Source organism: Macaca nemestrina, chromosome 7 (assembly GCF_043159975.1).
Source record: "Macaca nemestrina isolate mMacNem1 chromosome 7, mMacNem.hap1, whole genome shotgun sequence".
Taxonomy (NCBI): Eukaryota; Metazoa; Chordata; class Mammalia; order Primates; family Cercopithecidae; genus Macaca; species Macaca nemestrina.
The window spans coordinates 76,614,124-76,628,732 of NC_092131.1; positions in this window are offsets into that span (position 1 = coordinate 76,614,124).

The following is a 14,609-nucleotide window of genomic DNA, read 5'->3' on the forward strand; positions in this document are numbered from 1 at the left end:
AATCAATATTGTTAAAACGTCCATACTACCCAAAGCAATCTACAGATTCAATGCAAACCCTATCAAAACACCAATAACATTCTTCACAGAAATAGAAAAAACAATCCTAAAATTTATATGGAACCACAAAGGAACCAGAATAGCCAAAGCAATCATAAGCAAAAAGAACAAAGCTAGAGGCATCAAATTATATCACAAAGCTACCTGACTTCAAATCATACTACAAAGCTATAGTAACGAAAACAACATGGTACTGGCATAAAAACAGACACATACACTGATGGAACAGAATAGAGAACCCAGAAATAAATTCATGCATTTACAGTCAACACATTTTCAATAAAGGGACCAAGAACATACATTAGGAAAAGAACAGTCTCTTCAATAAATGTGCTGGGGAAACTAGATATCCATGTGAGAAAGAATGAAACTAGACCCCTCTCACTGTACACAAAAGTCAAATCAAAATAAAAACTTAAATCTAAGAGCTGAAACTTGAAACCACTAAAAGAAAACATTGAGGAGATGCTCCAGGACCTTGGTTCAGGCAAAGATTTCTTGAGTAAGTACTCGAAAGCATAGGCAACCAAAGTAAAAGTGGGCAAATGAGATCATATCACACTAAAAAGCTTCTACATGGCTAAGGAAACAATCGAAGTGAAGAGACAACCCACAGAATGGGAGAAAATACTTGAAAACTACCCATCTGACAAGGGATTAATAACCAGAATACATAAGGAGTTCAAACGCCTCAATAGCAAAAAAAAAAAAAAAAAAAAAAAAAAAAAAAAAAAAAAAAAGTCTGATTTTTAAGTAGGAAAAAGATCTGAATAGGCATTTCTCAAAAGAAGATGTACAAATAACAAATATACACAGGTATTCAGGGTTTTTTTAATGTTCAACATCACTAATCATCAGATCAAATCAAAACCATAATGAGATATCATCTCACCCCAGTCAAAATGGCTTTTGTCAAAAAGACAGGCAATTAACAGATGCTGGTGAGGATGTGGAGAAAGGGGAACCCTTCTACACTGTTGGTGGGAATATAAATTAGTACAGCCACTATGGAAAATAGTATGGAGTTTCTTCAAAAAACTAAAACTGGCCATGTGCAGTGAGTCACGCCTGTAATCCCAGCACTTTGGGAGGCCGAGGCAGGCAGATCACAAGGTTAGGAGTTCAAGACCAGCCTGGGCAATATGGTGAAACCCCGTTTCTACTAAAAATACAAAAATTAGCTGGGCGTGGTGGCAGGTGCCTGTAGTCCCAGCTACTTGGGAGGCTGAGGTAGACTTGCTTGAACCGGGGAGGCGGAGGTAGCAGTGAACCAAGATCACGCCACTGCACTCCAGCCTGGGCAACAGAGGGAGACTCTGTCTCAAAAAAAAAAAACCCCTAGAAACACCATTTGATCCAGCAATTCCACTGCTGGGTATATAACCAAAAAGAAAGTCAACATATCAAAGAGATATCTGCACTCCCATGTTTATTGCACCACAATTCACAATAGCCAAAATATGGAATCAACCTAAGTGCCCATCCATCAACAGATGAATGGATAAAGAAAATGTGGTATATATACAGGATATTATTCAGCCATAAAAAAAGAATGAAATCTTGTCATTTGCAACAACATGAATAGAACTGGAGGATATTATGTTAAGTGAAATAAGCCAGGCATAGAAAGACAAATATCATATGTTCTCATGCATATGTGAAAAACTTGACCTCATGAAGATAGAGAATACACTGATGGTTATCAGAGGCTGGGAAGGGCAGTGTGGAAGGGCGATAAATATGAGTTGGTTAATAGGTACAAAAATACAGTTAGATAGAAGGAATAAGCTCTAGTGTTCAGTAGCAACATAGGGTGACTACAGTTAACAATAATTCATTGTATATTTTAAAATAAATATAAGAGTGGAATTGGAGTCTTCCTAACTCCCCCCCAAAAAATGGTTGAGGTGATGGTTATCCCAATCACCCTGATTTGATCATTACACATTATATGCTTGTATCAAACTCTCACATGTACCCCATAAATATATACAACAATCATACTTCCATCAAACTTAAACATTTTGTTTTTAATTTTTTTAAAAAAAGAAAATGAATAGCCAAGCCCCAGACTGGGAGAAAATATTCACAAAACATGTATCCAAAAAGGAGTTGTATCTATAACTACACTATTTGATATGGTAGTCATCAGTCCATGTAGCTATATCAATGTAAATTGATCAAAGTTAAATACAGTTTTTCTCATTTACACTAGACACATTTTACAATGAACATTTTGAACAAATGTAGGAAATTCTACTGGACAGCATTGATCTAAAATATAAAGAAATACCAGAACTCATACACACACAAAAAATCCAACTGAAAAATAGACTAAAGATTTGAAAAGATGCTTCATAAAAGTGAAGCTACATGAATAGCCACGAGCACATGAAAAAGTGCTCAATATCATTAGTCAACAGGGAAATACAAATTAAAACTACAATGATGTATCACTACATATTCACTAGAATCTCAAATATATAAAGAACTGGCAAAACCAAACACTGACAACGTTGTGAGGAAATTTGGAACTTTCATACACTTTGTTAGAGGAAATGTTAAGTGGTGCAACCATCTTGGAAAGTGGTCTGGCATTATGAGGCTTAAATATACACCTGTTCTATGACCTAGCAATTGCACTGCTAAGCATTTACCCAAGAGAAATGAAAACATATAGCCCACAAGACTTAATCGGAAATGGTCATAACAGTTCTTTTCGTAGTAGCCCCAAGTAGGAAAATGCCCAATCAATAAAATAATGGATTTTAAACTCGTGGTATTTTCATAAATAAAAGGCAATTAAGGCTGGGTACAGCAGCTCACTCCTATAATCCCAGCACTTTGGGATGCTGAGGCGGGCAGATCACCTGAGGTCAAGAGTTTGAGACCAGCCTGGCCAACATGGCTCCACTTCTATTCATGTTGTTGCAAATGACAACATTTTATTCATTTTTATGGCTGAATAATATCCTATTGTGTATATATACCACATTTTCTTTATATATTCATCTGTTGATGAATGGACACTTTGCACATTTCATTGTATATAAATTTTACATTTTAAAAACTGTAAATAAATATTGAACTCTAGTGATTGACACACATGCTGAAGTATTAGGGCGAAGTATACTGATGTCTGCAATTAAAATGCATCAAAAATAAGAAGATCAATAGATGGATAGAGGGATGAATAGATATATGACAGAGCAAGGGTGTAAACAATGATAAAATCAAGGTGATATCAGTAGATTTCACTGTAAAATTATTTCATGCTAAAATTATTTCGACTTTGTTATATGTTTAAATTATTCATAACATAAAATGTTGGTGAGAAAACAGATATCCCAGGCCTCACAGAGATGAATTTCCAGCGCTAAATCTCCAAAATAAAAATCAAGACAAAAATCATGAAGTCAAAATCATGTTTTCTCTGGCTATTTCCAGAGTCTCATGCAACAACTTCCTGAACTGTGCTTCTCTTTTTCATTTTAGACAGTTCCATCCCTTCTGGGATTATGGGGATTGTCAATAAGAAAACACTCCGGGTCTTTGCAACCACAATTTTTACTTAAAATGCTGTTTTTGTCTCCTGTGCAAGAGGAAAGACAGACCCTGATTTACAGTTTCTGTATCTCAGTAATCCCACCCAAAATGAGAATGAGCACTGACTAGCTATATTGTTCCCCAAAATAAAGTTTAAACAAAAGTCAGAAAGAAAAGAAAATTATTAAAAAGAATGTAGATAAAACTTATTCTCCAATTTTAAAAAACCAGTCAGTGCTCTCTAGAGAAATGGCTGGTTCTAGGACTGGGGCAGGAAATAGAAGACGAGCTTAGAGCATCTTGTAGTACAAGAAAGGAAGTGCTAAAAACAAAAACAAAACAATTCACAGTGACAGGAGGATGTCAAAGGAACACAAGATGCCACTACAAGACTTCCCAACAACCAAGGCTAGAACAGCGTGAGAAGTAAAATAAAGCTCCATTAGATTATAACCCAAAGTATAAAATATTCATGAGCCCATACTGATATAAAGTAAATAATAAATAGGAGGAAAATATAAATATCTCTTGTCAAAGTATTCCAATTAATTTAATGTAAATATTTACCCTCAAGGAGGTTGAGCATAACTTTTTATACCTCAAGTGCCCATAGCGACTTCCTTCCAAAGAGTAGAGTATGGAAAAGGTGTGGGGAGAGAGTAACTTTACAGTGTAGAAACCTGACAAACACTACCTCAGCCTGGTGATCAAGGTCACCATCATCATTGATAAGTCATGTTGATAGTATGCTATATAGTAAAGAATTTGACTGGCCTTCATTCATCCCTGGTTCCTGGGAGGAAGATGCCAAATCCTTGGAATTTCCCAAGTAATAAGAGTGACTGTTATTCATGAGTCCCTCAGATCATAGAATTTATGCTAATAAGATAGTTCAGGATGGACGCTGGCATGCCAGAAAGACCAACCATGTGATTAGAGAGTTGTAGATTTTGAGCCAGGTGATATCAACACAGCTCAATCAACTCCATGGAGGGGAGGGGTCCTGGAGACTGAGTTCAAACATATGGCCAATAATTCAATCAATCATGCCTGTGTAATGAAATCCTAATTCAAAACTCCAGACATCACAGCTCAGAAGAGCTTTCCAGTTGTGAACACACTGATGTGCCAGGAGCGTGACACATTCTGATTCCACGGGGAGAGGACATGAAAGTTTGTGTTTGAGGCTCTCCCTGGCCTATTCCTATGTGTTTCTTCATTTGGCTGTTCCTGATTTGTATGCTTTATAATAAAGTTGTAATCATAAGTATAGATCTTCCCTGAGTTCCATGAGTCATCCTAGGGAATTATCAAAGCTGAAGGGCTTGTGGGAACCCCTGAATGTGTAGTTAGTTGGGCAGAAGTGTGGGTGGTCTGGGAACCCCCAAACGTATGGCTGGCATCTGAAGTGACAGCAGTCTTGCTGGGGATTGTGACCTTAACTTGGAGTCTGTGCTATTCCAAGTGGTTACCATCAGAATTGCATTAAGTATTGCAGACTCTTAATACGATATGATATTTAAAATGACATTTAACCTCTGTAGTCCTCCTCCCCAAAACCCATAACTTTGGTTTAATGATGAGAAAAACAAATCCAAGTTGAGGGACATTCTATAATATACCTAATCAGTACTCTCCAAAATTGTCAAAGTCATCAAAAACAAGGAAGGTCTGTAAAAACATAAAAACCCTAGAAGAAAACCTAGGTAATACCATTCAGGACATAGGCATGGGGAAGGACTTCATGTCTAAAACACCAAAAGCAGTGGCAACAAAAGCCAAAATTGACAAATGGGATCTAATTAAACTAAAGAGCTTCTGCACAGCAAAAGAAACTACCATCAGAGTGAACAGGCAACCTACAGAATGGGAGAAAATTTTTGCAATCTACTCATCTGACAAAGGGCTAATATCCAGAACCTATAAAGAACTCAAACAAATTTACAAGAAAAAAACAAACAATCCCATCAAAAAGTAGGCAAAGGATATGAACAGACACTTCTCAAAAGAAGACATTCATACAGCCAACAGACACATGAAAAAATGCTCATCATCACTCGCCATCAGAGAAATACAAATCAAAACCACAATGAGATACTATCTCACACCAGTTAGAATGGCAGTCATTAAAAACTCAGGAAACAACAGGTGCTGGAGAGGATGTGGAGAAACAGGAACACTTTTACACTGTTGATGGAACTGTAAATTAGTTCAACCATTGTGGAAAACAGTGTGGCAATTCCTCAAGGATCTAGAACTAGAAATACCATTTGACCCAGCCATCCCATTACTGGGTATATACCCAAAGGAATATAAATCATGCTGCTATAAAGACACATACACACATATGTTTATTGTGGCACTATTCACAATAGCAAAGACTTGGAATCAACCCAAATGTCCATCAGTGACAGACTGGATTAAAAACAATGTGGCACATATACACCATGGAATATTATGCAGCCATAAAAAAGGATGAGTTCGTGTCCTTTGTGGGGACATGGATGCAGCTGGAAACCATCATTCTCAGCAAACTATCTCAAGAACACAAAACCAAACACCGCATGTTCTCACTCATAGGTGGGAACTGAATAATGAGATCACTTGGACACGGAAGGGGAACATCACACACTGGGGCCTATTGTGGGGAGAGGGGAGGGGGGAGGTATACCATTAGGAGATATATCTAATGTAAACAATGAGTTAATGGGTGCAGCACACCAACATAGCACAAGTATACATATGTAACAAACCTGCACATTGTGCACATGTACCCTAGAACTTAAAATATAATAAAAAATAAATAAATAAACAAATAAATAAATAAATAAAACAAGGAAGGTCTGAAAACTGTCACAGCCAAGACTTGCCTAAGGAGATAGGTTGATTAAATGTAATGTGGTATCCTGAAGAGGATCCTGGAGCAGAAAAGGACATTATGTAAAAATTAGGGAGACCTGAATAAAGTATGGATTTTAATTAATAATAGTGTATCAATATTGATTCATTAATTGTGACAAATATAACATACTAAGGAAAGATATTTGTAATAGGGAAAATTGGGTGAGGGCATATGAGAACATTCTGTATAATCTTTGTAACTTTTCTATAAATCTAAAACTACTCTAAAATAAAAAGTTCAGTTTAAGGGAAGAATAGAGGAAAAATCAAAGTGGGTATGTAATAGCCTAGAATGCAATAATACACTAAATAAATCAGTAGTTAGTGAGTTCCTGCTAATTGACAGAGTTTAGTTGCTGCTACAACAACTCCAGGAATCTTAAGTCAATTCAACAAATTTTAAATGCAATACTTATTGAGCTATTCTTCCAGTTAAACAAACCTAATTGAATACACTTATTTATCTGCCGCCACTAAAATGTAGAAAGGAAATATAAAAGGTATAAACCCAAAGGACAAAGAGAAAGGGAGAAAAGTTAATAACCAACAAGTGATGTCAACATCTTAGGAGACCAAGCAGGTAGAACAGCAGCACCTGACTCAGGAAGGCAGAGGCACTGCTTTTCAGTGTCTGCAGAGAAGCTTCTTTTACTGGCAGAGACAAAGACAGCTTAGGACTCTGTGGTGCTAGGCACTGTGGGAGGCAAGCGCTTAGGTAGGTGGTGGAAAATATAGGGATTTGTCAAAGGCCTATAGAATAAGCTGTAGATTCCTAGGTTTACTCAGTCACAACCCATACGTTTAGGCCATAACTCTTTATCCTTTATCCTTCACCACCACACCTTGCAGGCTACCAGAACTATATTCTCAGGAGAAAATCAGCAATACAGGCTCCAGAATCAGGAAGGCCAGACACAGTAAATGGTGAGGGTTGGGCCTAGGACTGGAAACAGCAGTGATGCTCTGGAACTAGTTTGTACCAGCTCACAAGAACTGACTGCTAAATTTTCAGGAATTTTGCAAGCCAGTTGTTAAACAGTACCATTTAAAAATTTAAATTATATAAGCTTACAACTAAATAAATTGTATTAAAAACAGACATAATCAATACTCAAAGCTTATAACTGCCTAATTGTTTTTACTATATTTTACTATCTGTTTCCTCAAGGTTATTTACACCTATTGTATCTGTATGGTAGAAATACTATGTGATGATGGCAAGCTACTATGTGTATCTTCCCAACTCCATATTAAGTGACATCACGTTGGTAGGCTGAAATCAGCCATGTTGAGAATAATGACACCACAGATACTGGCAAATGCTACAAATCAGGTCTTTTTTTTCCCTTTCACATAACTAGTTGTTAATATTTAGCAGTACATCACTGAGAAGGATTAAGTGAAAGTCTAGGTAGTAAACTGTGGGGGCACATAATCACTTTCACCCACCTACTCCTAGAATGCTTGCATATATCGGTATACCCCTTTGACGATTTTCTTTGAAGAAATTTAAAATCCTGAAAGACCTATAGAAACTGCTATTTGGGGGTCTCAAAAACAAAAAAGCTTGCTTGCTGCCTCATCACCTATACGGAAGTCCATCCATATATGTAAAGCTCCCAATCAACTTTTAAGAACCTTTTGCAAATATAAAAAGACAACCTAGTATCACCCGACAATTTTGGAATACCTTTACCCTAAAGACAAGAAAGTGGAAAAGGAATTCAGGAGAAATAAAGACAATGCACGTAGCAGAAGAAAACTTTTCAAAATAATAATTACTAGCCTCTAATTTTTTTAAATGTTACATTTATGAGACAAGATACATTTCTTAAGAACTATCAGAGAAGAAATCTTGTAAATTAAAAAGCTCTCCAGGCTGGGAGACACAGCGAGACTCCGTCTCAAAAAAAAAATAAAAAAAAAAAATAATAATAAAATAAAATAAAATAAAAATAAAAACCTGATGGCTTAGATCAATAATTTAGTAGAATGGTTGGGGCTAAAATTCAGGACATTTCCCAGGAAATTAGAATAGTGAGAAAGGGGATAGGGGAAAAGGAAGGGGGGAAAAGGTAAAGAAATGAATCCAGGGGCTCCAAGTAATAGAAGTTCCAGAAAGAGACAGGAAAAACGAAGAGAAAAACTTACCAAAGGTCTGTGCTCCAATCAGAAGGCATTTGCCTGCCCCTGACAAAATGCCCAAACAAAAATGGCTGAAATAATAAAAGTGTTCCATTATCTTAGATGAAGTCTGGAGGAATTGTGTCCAGTTTGATGTACTGAGTCAATAAACTCTGACAGTCTCAGTATTTTGGCATTTTGTCCTTAGGCTTGTCCCCACCTGACAGTAAGATGGCTATTACAATTTTAAGGTGACAATATGCTCTCTCACAGTCAAATCCAAAGAAGAGAAAAGAGGTAACACAATAAGCTCTTGCCATGCTTGTGGCTTATATTGGAAAATAAAACCATTCCTTGAAGCCTCGCCTCCCCCGAGAATACTTCTTTTATCATATTGACCAGAAGAAATGTATTACATAGCCACCCTTAGTTACAAGGTAAGCTGGAAAAGTAAATGCTGTATCTGGCAACCAGAAATGGGATTACCATGATTTGTTTTAACAATCATGATGTATCTATCTTGTGGGTCTGGACATATTGTTGCCTGGATAAAAACGGATTCTGTTAGCAAAAAATATGAAGAGAATGTCTGTTGAACAGGCAGCTAAGAATGTATTCTATAATACTGCAAGAAAAAAAAATGTTAAGAACTTAAGGACACAGATATCCAGAGTGAAAGGATGTATCACAGGTCAATCACAGTGAAAAAAATCAAAAGGCTAACGCAAAGATTCATCTTCTAAACACTTCTTAAAATCACATTCAAAAGTTAGAAAAGCTGGGCGCAGTGGCTCACGCCTGTAATCCCAGCACTTTGGGAGGCTGAGGCGGGCGGATCATGAGGTCAGGAGTTTGAGACCAGCCTGGCCAACATGGTGAAACCCCGTCTCTACTAAAACATACAAAAATTAGCCGAGTGTGGTGGCGGGCACCTGTAATCCCAGCTACTTGGGAGACTGAGGCAGGAGAACTGCTTGAACCCAGGAGGTGGAGGTTGCAGTGAGCCAAGATCACGCCACTGCACTCCAGCCTTGGTTACAGACCAAGACTCTGTCCCCCAAAAAAATAGTTAGAAAATTAGAATGGTGTTGCACTTCTCATCAAAAACACGAGATAATGAAAGATAATAAAGCAATGTCTTTAAAATCCTGAGGCCATTTTCAACATAGTATTCTGTACCCAACCAAATTATCAATAACTTTTTCAAGAGTCAAGACCTCAAAGAGTTTGCCTCTCACTTCTTAGGAAACTACTATTATATATTTTTCAGTAAATCAAAGGAGTAAACCAAGAAAAAGTCATAGGATTCCACAGATATTGAAAACAAGCCTAGACGATTCCTAAGCATGATTAAAAAAAAAAAAAAAAAAAAGATGGTAGGACTCAAGAGAGAAATTTCCAGAAAAAATAGAACGTCTAATATGATCAACTGTCTTCCTAGGAAGAAGTGGCAAAAGTTACACATAGGCCGGGTGCAGTGGCTCACTCCTGTAATCCCAAACACTTCGGGAGGCCAGGGCGGGCGGATCACTGGAGCTCAGGGGTACGAGACCAGCCTGACCAACATGGTGAAATTCCATCTCTACAAAAAAACAAAACTTAGCCAGGCGTGGTGCCATGCGCCTGTAGTCCCAGCTATTCGGGAGGCTGAGGCAGGAGAATGGCATGAACCCAAGAGGCGGAGGTTGCAGTGAGCCGAGGTCGCACCACTGCACTCCAGCCTGGGTGACAGAGGAGACTGTATCTAAAAAAAAAAAAAAAAAAAAAAAGTTACACATAAACTAAGCAAATAAGTTAATAACCAATTTGTGAAAAAACAAAAGGCTGTATCAGAAAGGAAATTTACTAGGGGAACACTATGATATTTATAATGTCATATTATTATAGATAATATTGATTTTGGGCAAGTGTGGTGGCTCACGCCTGTAATCCCAGCACTTTGGTAGGTCGGGACGGGCGGATCACTAGAGCTCAGAAGTTCGAGACCAGCCTGGCCAACATGGTGAAATCCCGTCTCTACAAAAAAACAAAAATTAGCCAGATGTGGCGACGCGCACTTGTAGTTCCAGTTACTCAGGAGGCTGAGGCAGGAGAATCACTTGAATCCGGGAGGCAGAGGCTGCAGTGAGCTGAGATCACCCCACTGCACTCCAGCCTGGGTGACAGTGGGAGATTCTATCTCAAAAAAAATAACAATAATAATAATATTGATTTAACAAAAATTTTAATATAACTAAATTGGGAGGATGGAGGGAGAACACATATGTCAGCCAAATCCCTACAGAAAGCAGAGGGTGCACTCAGATTAGGATTGACCAGAAGGGTTTCTTTATAAAACTATTATCTCCAAAAATGTGGGCAGCAAGTGAGGAAATCACAGGGATAGTTAATAACCCAGGGTTTGGTCCCCTAGGTCCAAAGAAAGAGGGAGGGAGGTGACCAAAATCCAAAAGAAGACTGTGAGAAGGAGGCCATCTTGAATGGAACAATGACCTTTGAGGGACAGTGGAAGAGGGCTGGGGTAATAAACACCCTCACCTCCCTCACCTCCCTCCCTTGTACATCCCACTGTCCAAACCCAGCAAGGAGCCCGAGGCACAGAAGCTGTTGATGTGGCCCGTATAGGTGAGAATCGTGGGACAGAGGAATGGGAGGGAAAATCAGAAGCTGTGTAACACAGAGGTGAAATGTGATAGTATAAAAGAGCTAAATCCTCGTCTGACCACAATGTCAGTTTTTTAAATGGATAAATTTAAAAATAGTCGTCTATGAATATTATTAGCTATACAAAAGCAAATACCAACAGAAACAGCTGGAAATGGGCATTCCTGAGCAAAGTAACTGAATGGGAAAAGTACAGAAGTAGGAAAGTTCAAGAAATATTCAAAGAACAAGCAGCCCAATTTGGTTCTACTATAAGGCATCTGTAAAGGAATCACAGGAAAGAAAATTGAAGTGACAGATTGGGGTCATATTGTGGTAGCTCCAAATGCCTGGCTGAAGATCCTATATTTAAACAGTATTGAGCTACAAGTAAGGGAGTGACATAATGAGAGATAAGTTCCAAGTAGGATTAATCTGGCAGTGATGCACAGGATTAAAATAACAAAAACCTAGATTATATGAGACTTGGTAGATTCTGTTTCATAGTCTAACGTAATGGTGTCAATAAGAAGGGAAAAGACATTAACCTAAAAGATATTTTAAAACAAGACTGAAAGGACTCCATTCACCCAGCAAATATCCATTGAATACACACTGCATGTTAGGCACTATTGTCGGTAGTGGGAATACAGCAATGAACAAAACATACACAAACTCCTGTCTCATGGAGCTTATATTGTGGTGGAGGGAAACAAACAATGGATAAAACGAGTAAGTGCTATGTAAGCTAGAGGTCCTCTGAAGAAATCCAAAGCAGGGACGATACCGGATTGGAAGTTTGAGGTTAGTAATTTGCATTTAGGAATGAGTTTGAGGCCAGGTGAGGTGGCTTACACCTGTAATCCCATCACTTTGGGAAGCCAAGGTGAGAGGATCACTTGAGCTCAGGAGGGTCTCTGGTCTCAGTCTGAGACCAGCCTGGGCAACACAGGGAAACCCTATCTCTACAAAAAATAAAAACATGGTCTCAGCCACTCAGGAAGCTGAGATGGAAGGATCGCTTGAACCTGGGAGGTGCAGACTGCAGTGAAGCATGATCGCACCACTGTACTCCAGCCTGGGTGACCGAGTGAGACCCTGTCACCAAAACAAACAAACAAACAAACAAATAAAAAAAAAAAAAAGAGTTTGAGATGGGCCTGGGATATGAAGGTGGAGATGCCCAGATGACTGGAACTCAAGAGAAGTTAGAGCAAGAGATATGAAATAGGAATTTCAGAGGTAGAAAAGGAAAGCCAGACATGTTGTCTCAGGGGTCAGCTTGCTGTTTCACAGAGTGTTGTCTCCTTGATGTAGCCACTACATTCTTCCAGTTTTGCAGGTCAAAAGAAAAATTCCATTTTGTCAGTGCATCCAGAGATGCCTGGGCTTGGGACAACTAAAGCATGCTACAGCTACAGACTAACATAAAGTCACAACTTTACATTGAGAAACATTCACTGTCAACTCAACTGTAGAGCTCACATTGCTTAGTTTGTGCCTGCGGAAAAGTCTGTGTTGGTTGCTACAACATAATCTGACTCCTGCTTGCTGATCACAAAATCAGAATACAATTAGGTGAACAATCTCCATTGGCTAGCTTAGCCTCACACACTCGTTAGCCCCACCGAGAGACATTTGCCAAGGTACAGTAAAGCATCTGCTAGTGATCTGTCTACCAACTTTCTAAACAGAAGACAGTTGATGTCCGAGTCTTCCCCTTTGACTCTCTTTCTTCCAGGCTCCTTACAGACCATTTCCCTGCTTTCCTTTTTACTTAGAGTACAGTGTAGTTATTTTGGGACTGGGATACAGTTACACAGTGTTGTTATCATTTATGGAAACTTGAGGTTCAATGGAAATTGGGATGGGAATAGCTTTATCTTTAAAGTATCTAGATCCATCCGGAAACTTTTCCAGGGCTTCTAGGTAAATACTATATGTCACAAATTACTGAGAGAACTTAACAGAACACTCAGGCCAAACCCCTTCATCTGCAATCAGGCCTTTCCCATCTCCCTCTACTAATTTTGGCATGTGACTGAGAATGGTGTAAGAAAGGCTGAACTGACAAACAACAGAAAATGTGTTGCTATTGAAGATGCACAGCTCCTTATTTATTTATTAACACCTATATGTACCAGGCACTTTGCTAAATGCTAGGGAGACAATACAGAGTTTTTCTTGGGGTTTGCAATTTATTGAGGCAGGAAATATGAGCCTTTGTCAAAGTTAACCCCTGTGAATTTATCCTGATGTGTCACATTACGTTTCTGCCCCCTATAATATCAGGACTCACTATGAAGACAATAAAGTTTTCTAAGATTTTGCAAGCAGGTGCATATCTCTTCTGTTTCCCCATTAGGGCCATCGATAATGAGAAGGAGAGGCTGTCCTGGTCATGATAACAGCTACTGACAATAGGAATCGATGCAGAAAGGAATCAGGTGAAATCATAAGCATATATAGGCAAGAAAAGAGAGCCAAGAACAGAACCATGAAAAATACCTACACCTAGACAACAGAAAGAAATGGAGCTAACAAAGGCAATGGCAATGGTTCAAGGAGAGTAGGAAACACACTCTAATACTATGCCACAGAAAGCAAGAAAAAAGGGGTAGAGGGATCAGCAGAAGACACTGGTGAGTCACTGGATTTGGTGATTACAAAGTCATTGGTCATCTCCAAGAGGGTAATTTCAATGAGGTGGTGGAGTTTGAAGTCAAAGGACAAGGCGATCATGAGTGAGTATGCAGTAAAGAAGTAGCAACAATGACTGTCTTAGAGAAGGGCAAGAGGCTAGAACCACCTCTGTTTCTCCTCAAATAACCCTCACCAAGAAGGAAAAAATGTTCTTTTCTATCTAGAAAAGCCATTTCTTCCATACTATAGGGTGACCACCTCTCCCAGTTTGCCCAGGATTTTCCCAGTTTTTTAGCGCTGCAAGTGCCTTGTGTGAGGAAACCTCTCGATCCTGGGGAAGCTGGTCCTGTTGGCACCTGATAGTCATATGGGTGAGACACTTTATGTCGGTGAGGCTTTAAATACCTGTTGGTGATTATTGTTTTATACAATTTTACTGAGGTGTAATTTACATACCATAAAATTCACCATTTCTGGTGATCTTTTTTTTTTTTTCTGGTGATCATTTGAACAACAGTCTCAACTCAGGCTGTACACTAAAATTACTGGGGAGTTTTTAAAGAATACCAGTGACAAACTCTCACCCCCAGGGGTGCCTAAGGCCCACGTGTTGTTATTTTTTAAAAGCAACCCAGTGGTGGCACATGCCTGTAGTCCCAGCTACTGAGGAGGCTGAGGCAGGAGGATCACTT